Here is an 8487-nt window from a genome sequence, read left to right on the forward strand (position 1 = left end):
TATAATAATAATAATATGAATAATAATAATATAATAAATATAATAATAATAATATAATAAATATAATACTAATACTTCTACTACTACTACTACTAATAATCATATAATAATAATATAATAATAATATAATAATAATATAATAATAATATAATAATATTAATAATATATGTAATAATAATATGAATAATAAGTATTAATTCCTGATTATTAAATTCACTTTGTGAATATATTCAGTAATAAATTCTCATATGAAAGATAAAACAGAGCTCAGTGGTTACACTCTGGTAATCCCAGGTTACCACTGCTGGGCCCCTGAGCACGGCCCTTAGCCCTCAGTTAAATAAACTGTGTTCAGTCAGGAGTTGCTTTGAATAAAAGCTGCTAAACGTCGTAAATGTTAAAGTTTTAAACTCTAATTTAAGCAGTTTTGGTATTTAAAAATGAATTTTTAATAAAGTTCTTCATCGTTGGACCTCAAACCCTCGTAACCTCACATGTTTCAACCAGAGGAAACGTTCAGACTGAACCACAGAGCTGCGAAAAGCTTCGTAATGCTGTTATATCAACCATACGGATTATACTTATTTATGGATTTCATTTTATTTGGACTGAACTTCCAGACCAGACGCAAAAACCCTCTGATGAGCAGCCGAGGGCGACAGTGGGGGGACAAAACTCTCCAAATATTACAGAGGAACCTCGAGAGGAACCGGAGTCACCAGGAACCTTCATCCTGCTCACGGGTCTGGAGGCTCACTTCAGTTCATCAGAATAAACCAGACGTGAGTAAATCAAATAATTTCTAACAGAAAATAAAACCATTTCATATATAAAATAAAAAGAATAAAGAACTAAATTTAGGTGTGAATGTAAAGTGAATCTCTGAAATAAATAAATAAACATTATAAATAGAGTTTCTCCTGCAGGTCAGATTTAGGATGTTTGTGATTTTGTAAGTAAATTTACTGTATTTATAATTCATTTACTCATGATGATGATGATGATGATGAGGATGATCGGAGCTTCCTGTAAATCATTTACTGGGAAGTTACAGTGATGATAGAGCGAGACGATGATGATGATGATGATGAAGCTGTGGATTCTCTCCACATGATTCACTTTAGTCTACGTGAGGATGGTCGAGTCTCTCTGGTCTGAGCTTCAGGTTACATACTCACTGTGTGACGTCACACTTTCACTCCCCTGAGGTGCTGCAACCCACCCGGGAAGCTTCATAATTCTGTAGGAATTCAGTTTATGCTCCACTTCATCCTGCAGACGGTGAATCAGAAACTGTCCAGACCTTCATCTAGAGTGGTCACTTCCATAACCCTCATCAGACTCCACACAGGAGGAACATCAGGCACTGATGAGGAGGCCTGCTTCACAAATGATGTTCCAGTTCATTTCAAATGTGTTAATGGGGGTGAAGGTGGGTCAGGGCTCAGTACTGGGCTCTAGTGTTCCTCATCAATCATACCAGTCTGTGTATTTGTGGACTTTGTGTGCAGGGCACAGTTATTAGATCAGAAGGGTGGCCACATACTTTTGGCTATAAGTGTATAACAGTACAGTGTGGGTTAGATCATTAAACGTAAATGGTTCTGTGTTGGACACCACTGTGTGTGTGTGTGTGTTTTAACATTGTGCAATGTCTGAGGGTGTGTTTTACTCCAGATGTTGTATCTGTTAGCACAGCTAAAATGAAATCAGTTTTCCACCCTGAACATCCTCGTCATCACCCGCCGCTACCAGCCGCTCCAAACCCGCTGAAACTTCACACACACACACACACACACACACACACACACACACACACACACACACACACACACACACACACACACACACACACACACACACACACACGTGTCCAGCTGAACGTGCTGCACCACTACACTGTAGACGTCATTAATCCTGTGATAGACGGATGAGTTCATTTCCCCCCGGCGCTCAGTATGGATCATGGAAATGAACTTTCTGCTGTTTACATCTGTTGGGTTGCCAGATCCTCTACAGTTAATAAAATAAGTTTCTAATGTATAAAGTTTATTTTTAAACTCAAACTCACCCTGAGAGTGAAAAGCTTCAGCACAGAAATAGAATTGATGAAATAATTTGAAGCTGCTTTCATGTTTCTTTTTATTTGAACTTTAAAAACATTTAAACATGAAGAAGTTCATTAGAATAACAGTGACAGTGATGTGAGATTAACATAAAGAATCAGAATTTTATCATCAGTAAAAGTTACTGTTACCCCCCCAATAATTCTACACTAATCAATATAATAAACATAAAAGCTCTCATTAGATTCATGTTTACTGTAGAAGCAGAGATTAATATAAGATATTTATTAGTAATTGTACAGAATTCTGTATCAGAAATGAATTTAATGATGTAGATTTGATTTAATCTCTAATAACCACAGTGAGAAATAAAAGAAAAAAAAGAAAAATAATTTTCATCAGTCGCATTTCTTCTGTCTCCAGCAGCTTCAGTTTCCTGTAATGTACAAAAGAATCAGTGCAGAATAAACATCCACATTATTCATTATTTATTTACATTTAATAATCATGATCACTGTAGTAAAACTACAAATAATTCATCTCATTAATCTAAAAGCACAAATACAATTATTGCATTAATGCCACAGATTTTATTTATTACACTCGAGTAGAATTTTTTTTTTTTTTTACTCACGAGCACAAAAAGTAAAAATTCTACAATAAAATCTTTAATGTTTGTGTTTAATGATCAGAAATAATCAGTGTGATAATAATACTGTACAGTGTGTGTGTTTTGTGTGAGTGTGTATTATGTGTGTGTGTATATTTGTGTGAGTAAGTGTGTGTGAGAGTGTGTGTGTGTGAATGAGATGGTTTTTGCTCTTTAAGTGAAAATAAACAGTATACTTACCGAGCAGCTTTCATTTACAACAATTCTGCTAATATTTCTTTTATCTAAAAAATAAAACACTCAGTTTAGTTTCTGATGAAATGATTGATGTTATTATTTATACAGAGGTGATCAGTGTGACTGTAATAAATGAACTTATTACCTCCTCAATGATCAGCTGAATCTTGTCTTCATCCACATCAAGAAGTTTCAGGGCAAAATGAATGCAGTTGTTCTTAAACAGATTATAGTCGAGTTCACCATCCATCGCTTCTTTAACTTTCTCTCTGAATAAAGCAGGTACTCCTTTTTCCTTCCTATAAATGGCAAATTTGTTCCCTCCAGAAAACGTCTTCACGCTCACTTTACTCACTTCACCTTCATTGGTGCTGGAGGAGAAAGTGTGTAAGGAACCTAAACTTCCATGTGAAGCTCCTGTTAAAAAAACAGAGAAATAATTGTGTAAGTGTTCAGTATAATATATAATTTGAACATGATGCTACGTGTTTATATATATTAACACCACAATGATCCAGAAGTAGAGAAAATCCCTCACATGCACCATCACTACAGAGCTATAACTGTTAGATGTTTGTGTGAGATGGTCCTGATGTTCTCATCAGTGTAGAGCTGCTGAATATTATAAATATATTAATACTTACCTCTAAAGTGAATAATCCATCTTCACTACAGCAAACTCCACCATGGAAGAAACCTGTACCACACGACCCACTATTACACTTCACCAAGAATGTAATCATCATCATCATAATCTTTCACAATATCAAAGCCCGGTGGTGCACGGCCAAGTAACCCCGTCCTCAATAGCCTCATGCACCCTGATGCCTATAAAATATCAATAAACTATCATCACATATTCATGAAAGAGCTACACACTCAAATACACACACACACACACACACACACACACACACACACAAACACACACACACACTTTATGACCAAAAGTATTCGGACACCTTACTATAAGTTTGTTGGACATCCAATTTAAAAAACAAAAGCTATTCAAATGTGACCTCTGTGTGATTGTTTCAGCTACACTTTAAAGTGTGTCTGTGTGTGGGAATTTGTGCCTCAGTTAATGTTCCAGTTCATCCCAGAGCTGGTGAGTGGGGCTGAGCTCAGGGCTCTGTGCAGGAAGCTGGAGCTTCTTGTTTTTTAAATCGAGCTTTTCTTCATGTCTTTATAGAGCTCAGTCATGCTGGAACAGGAAAGGACCTTCCCTAAACTGTTGCTAAGTTATAAGCTTGTCATTTCCTTTATAAATGACCCCGGTATCAGTACGACTCCACTGGCTTCCAGTAAATAAGTGTCTTCAATATAAAATTCTAGTGCTCACTTTTAAGGCACTTCATGGTCTGGTTCTAGGGTTAGGGTTAGCAGCAGCAGCATGTTGGTATGATCCTGTATTACTGGTTTCTTACTTCATTTACAACGTATGTTTAAACACTTAAATGCTTATTTTATTTTTGTTCAAATTTTTGGCTATGATTTCTGATGACAGTTTATTTCACTGATTAAAGCAGCTTTAATACTTTTTAATTTCTCTGTAATTTAATAATTCATAAAGACCAGGAACAGAAAACACCGACAATAAAGCTGAAGCTACAGAATCCACTAAAGAAAATCTTACATCCTGCTCTACGTTACATTACAGAATAATCAGAGTACTCACCATTCTTCAGCTCTCTCACTGTATTTGTCCTCAGAGATTTTACAGTGTAAAAGATCACAACGTCAAATAGATTAAAGTGAAACTAAATGTACAGAGGTGTTTTAACGTTGGGTTGTAGGTGGTGTGTAAGATGGTGATTGTGTTACACCCAGTGTGACATCACTGTGGTTATGGTGACGTTCTTTCATAAGTTTGTGTTTCCAGTTTTGTCAAGTTACAAAGTAAATCTATACAAAAATAAACATACAAATAAATAAAGTAAATAAATAAATTATAAATATAAGATCTGATGTGATTGTGACCCTGATGTTTTTATCGTTGTTGTTTTATTGCAGCAGCAGATTACCATGAAGCTGGTGATGACAGACTGGAGATAAACACACTCACCCCAGCATAGTGTTACAGCTACAGCGCCCCCTTCCTGTAATGCTCAGGATGCAGCTGCTATCAGTGATTCTCTCTGGTTCTGTAATAAATCTGTTCTAGACGTTCTCCTGAGTTCCTCCTCTCATCATCCACAAACATCTTCATCGTTCTCCTCCAGAATCTGCTCTGGATGAAACAGCATTACTTACCACAAGAAGGCCTCTTCATGATCTCAGCAGTAGCAGGTGGACTGGTGCCGTCCAGAGGAAACACAAACAAAACGACTGAGCGTGGTGGATACACCATCACTGTATGTTTCTGAGCCCAAACCTCATTCATACAGAAGCTGCTTGTGTTTCTCCCTGTTCAAGGTCGATATAAACAATAATAATCAGATAAAATCACTCAGACTGAACAGCAACTCTGATAATCATGGCTGATTCCTACTGATCCTCACTAACAGTCCCAGTTCTGCTGGACTCCCCTGGACTCTGATCATCAGCAGCCTCAGGGTCCGAAAATAAACCCACAAAAACCCAGAAACTAAAACTAAACCAAACAACAACAAACCACTGATCGCTGGTCAAAACCACCACCAAACATTTATTATTCACTCACTGTGTCGCTGAAACGGACAAACCACAAATTAAAATAAAGTCAATAGTTGTCTACATACAGTACTTTTAAAATACATCTTAGCATCTTAATTTGGTTTCCAAAACAAAGAAAACACGAGAAACGAGAACAGGGACGGAACAGCTCACAGTCAGGAACAGTGGTGTTTCTTAAACTCCTGGACACATGTTCTCTCAAGGTTTTGAGTCCACCACACAATAGATGCTTAATTAGAAGCTCCTGGAGTGTCACTGTCCACAGTCAAACAAGCTTTATCTTTCAACATTAACATAAACAAAAAAAAGAAAAATATTTTATATAAAAAGAAGAGATTTATTTATTTGTTTGTTACTTGTTAACTTGCTTTGCACTAAAAGCTCGTTACAGGTTCTGTGTGTCGCGGGTTCGAGTGCATGAGCCACCGTGTCTCTACTTTTATTAATTCACTGTAAATAAACCACTGACATCATTCCAAACCAGTCATTTCTGATATTTAACTGGTAATGGAGGTGAAAGTTTGTGTGGGACCAAAACCAGGTTCAGGATCAGTTCTGTGTTCGGCTGTGTTTAGACTAGCGGTGGTGTTTATGTTCTGTGTGTTTGGTACGATGAGATTGTGAGAGGTGTGTGTGTGTGTGTGTGTGTGGATTATATTTGTGTTGATAATAGAAATGAAGTGAATTTAAATCTGAAATGAGATTGAACTCGGTTAAAGCTGCAGTGTGGAAGTTCTGGTGTTACGGGGCCACTGTGGTGGAAATACGTTACTGCAGGCGGCTGCTGATGAAAGCACTAGAACATTCTTGGTGAAGTCTGGTGGGGGATGTGGAAACATCCAAAATCAACATGGTGTCTGTTTATGAGCTGTAATAAATGATAATAAGTGACCACAGTAAAGCTTTACTTTAATAATGAACACGGAGACTCAATCCCTCCTGATCAGGTACTGATCCTGTCTGCTGCTGGTGGGTGTGTATGTGTGTGTGTGTGTGTGTGTGGGGGGGGATCTAACCCTTATTATACAACAGTGTGGTTCATATTGTGCTGCTGACTGCAGGAATTTGGGAACAAAGTGCATCTAAACTCCAAACTTCAATAATAATTCATTTATTCATCCAGAAAAACATCTCGTGATCTTCAGAGCTTCATCAGGTCAGAGTGAACTATCAGTCACCTGCGCATTCACATTTACAGCTCAAGGGCCCAACAGTGGTGACTGTAGTGAGTGGGACTTGAACCAGTGACCTTCTTATACACCTGCACCAGCATCCCACCAACATTTGGGGTTCAGCTGCTTCTGAAGGAGCCTGGTGGAAGGGCGAGGGGCGCTGTGACCCTCTGAACGTGGAGTTAGTTACTGTTCAGGTGTTTCAGCCACGCCTGTTTCTAACAGGTGTGTACAACCAATCATATCAAATCAATTCTAGGCCTCCAACCTTGTGGGAAATATTTAGGGAAGGCCCTTCCTGTCACAGCTTCAGATGTGGTCCATAAAGACTTGGTTTGACCAGTTTGAGAAGAATTGGAACACTGATTGCAAGCCAGGCCTTCACATGTGACATCACTGCCCTACCTCTGAAAAGCCCTTCCAGAAGAGTGGAGGCTGTTATAGTTGCAGTGATGGGAATGAGGGGGTGACCATCTAGCCCTTGGTCAGGTGTCCACATACTTTTGGCTGTAGGGTGTATGAATGCTGAGGAGGTTTAGATGTTGATGAGACTGGGGTGTGTGGGTGCAGCGCTGATGTTAATGACTCGACAGGGAGGTTCTGACACAGCACACGTCTGTTTACCTTCAATTACATCTGATGATGGAGAACCGGGGGGGGGGGGGGGGGGGGCAGCTCGTCCTCCTGTTCACCAACACACACACACACACACACACCATCACACACACACTCACCCACACACCGTCACACACACACACACACACACACCATCACACACACACTCACCCACACACCGTCACACACACACACACACACACACCGTCATACACACACACACTCACACACACTGTCTCACACACACACACACACACACACACTGTCATACACACACACACTCACACACACTGTCTCACACACACACACACACGCCGTCATACACACACACACTCACACCGTCTCACACACACACACACACTGTCTCACACACACACACACACACACACACACCGTCACACACACACTCACACACACTCACACACACCAATGTCACACACACTTCACTCTCTGCTTCTGGATCTCAGGAACCGCTGGTAGGAACTCCAGGTGATCATGGTTCCAGTTCCTGATCCGAGCTGCAGTCAGGATCAGGGCGACTCTCAGAGACTCTACATCCAAAACTAAATATTTTCCCTCAGAGCATGTGACTGGCTTACTGACCTCTCACTGACCCTGAAGGATTAAAAGTGAAGGTTAATGTGAGGAGTTCTGAGCTCAAACCTTCTGAACCAAATAAAGCTGCTATAAAAGAGTCAGTACATTTAGGAGGAGTGGTTTCTTCTTCTGCTACTTCTGCTGTTCTCAGTGAGACATTCTGGTAAGTCAGTGAGAACTGAAGTGTTGATCCGGTTCTGATGAACTAATGAGTCTTTATCAAACACTAAAATCCCTTAATGCTGGTTTGTGGACTGACGGCACCAACTGATCCACGTGTTCAGGTTTTTTGTGCTGCTTCTAGATGGCAGGATTTTTATGGCTGTCCATGTTAATCTGAACATGATGACACCCAGCACATTTATTACACCGTTACAGATGTTTTTTTACACCTGGAACCCTCGGCGTGTTGATTTCCTGGACCGCTGCGTCTCCTCTCAGTTTGATTCACACCTTCAGCTCCGAGGTTCACAGCGAGGTCAGAGTGAATAAATTCACCTCGTTTCTGCGTCACGTGACGACACGAAGACAAAAC

The 8487-nt window shown here is 39.6% G+C and overlaps 1 long non-coding RNA gene across 1 annotated transcript; it reads right to left on the reverse strand.

Annotated features, from left to right (window-relative positions):
- Positions 1–2368: 2368 nt before the first annotated feature.
- Positions 2369–3126, reverse strand: LOC134302640 (uncharacterized). Its single transcript, XR_010007558.1, has 3 exons — positions 3059–3126; positions 2917–2960; positions 2369–2502 (listed from the first exon to the last, which is right to left on the reverse strand). It is a non-coding gene; the product is annotated as an uncharacterized LOC134302640 (long non-coding RNA).
- Between the last annotated feature and the right edge of the window lie 5361 nt (positions 3127–8487).

The sequence above is a fragment of the Trichomycterus rosablanca genome, chromosome 25, assembly GCF_030014385.1.
Source record: "Trichomycterus rosablanca isolate fTriRos1 chromosome 25, fTriRos1.hap1, whole genome shotgun sequence".
Classification (NCBI taxonomy): Eukaryota; Metazoa; Chordata; class Actinopteri; order Siluriformes; family Trichomycteridae; genus Trichomycterus; species Trichomycterus rosablanca.